Here is a 1,567-nt window from a genome sequence, read left to right as displayed (position 1 = left end):
ATATAAAAAGAAAGAATATTTTTATAAATTTTTTAACTAACAAAATGATGCAAATAAACAAAAAACTTTAACTTGGACTGTTCGAATATAAGGGTATAAAAAGATCTTAATATTGTTTTAGATCGTTCTATTTGTTCAGAGATCGCATTATTGCCTTAGATGATAACTCCTACAAAATTTCGTGGAGATAACTCGTCAGGTGAAAAAGTTTTCCCAACAAAGGTTTGACTTTAGCGGTCAGTTTGTTTGGCAGATATATGCTATATTGGTTTGATCTGAAAATTTTTTCGGAAGTTATAGCTTTGCCTTGGATAATAACTCATACCAAATTTCGTAAATATATCTCGTCAGTTAAAAAAATTTTCCTTACAAGAGTCGAACAACTGACCGATCAACTCAAACCTTTGTGAATTGGTGGGTCAGTTTGTTCGTGGTTTGTCAGTGTTCAATCTTAACTATTTCTTTGGAGATTGCATAATTGCCTTAGACAATAATTTATGCAAAACTTCGTGAAGATATCTTGTCAAATGAAAAAGTTTTCCATGCAAGGACTTCACTTTGATCGATCAGTTTGTAGGGCCACTATATGCTATAGTGTCCAATAGTTCTCCTCGCATCAATAGCTATAATTCAAAATGGATCAATATGATAGACGCACAAGAAATCCGATTCAAAACGCGTCAAAGCAAGGAAATCACTCCTGGAGCAGCGCAGGGATCCATACTGGGATCAGACCTGTGTAATGAAAACTAACACAAGTCGTGCTGCGAACACAGACATGGTTGGACTTACACGGAGTAGGGGAAGAGGCAAGTTCATGCAGAAACTATTCAAAGTACGAAATCCGTGAAATACCTTGATATAAGAATGGCCAACAAACTGACGTAGAGTGCTCAAATTCAGCATGATGCTACCAGGTAAGCCAATATAACCATATCGCTTTCAACTCTTATAGCAAATACCGGAGGTCCGCTTGCAAATAGAAGAAAACTGCTCATGGACGCAATACAGTCTACGCATAGTAAAGGATGGGTCGATGCATTAAATATCAAACATAGACGGAAAGTGCTTGCTAAGGTTTAGAGGACGGCAGCTCTGAGAATCGCTTTGATATACGGTACTCTATCTCAATCCGCAGTGCTATTGATAAGCCACGTCATCCCATTCGATCTACTCCCCAAGGCGAGAAGACAACTCTTGTTGTGGTATACGGAATAAAAATACACATGCCCATAAGACAACAGACGTGGTAGACACTTGACTTCTGGCAACATCGTTGAACAAAAGTGCGTTAAGGAAGATGGAGCACCAAACTAATCAAAGATATAGAGACGTGGTACAGTAAAAAATATTATAAGGTGAACTACTATTTAACACAGATGCTCTCTGTTAAAGGGTATTTCCGAAAATACCTGAACAACATGGGGAAAACAAAAAGTCCGCCATATATTTAAGAAGACGAACCACTTGACGATGCAAACCAGACATTTTTTAGGTACCATCCATTGAAAGAAGCACGAAAATCACCGGAAAGCAAATTTGAATAACTGCATACGGAAAATCTGGT

The sequence above is a fragment of the Bactrocera latifrons genome, unplaced genomic scaffold (genome assembly GCF_001853355.1).
Source record: "Bactrocera latifrons isolate USDA-ARS-PBARC rearing strain unplaced genomic scaffold, ASM185335v1 scaffold_4, whole genome shotgun sequence".
Lineage (NCBI taxonomy): Eukaryota > Metazoa > Arthropoda > Insecta > Diptera > Tephritidae > Bactrocera > Bactrocera latifrons.
The sequence above is the reverse complement of the archived record's forward strand: the minus strand, read 5'-3'. Positions refer to the sequence as shown.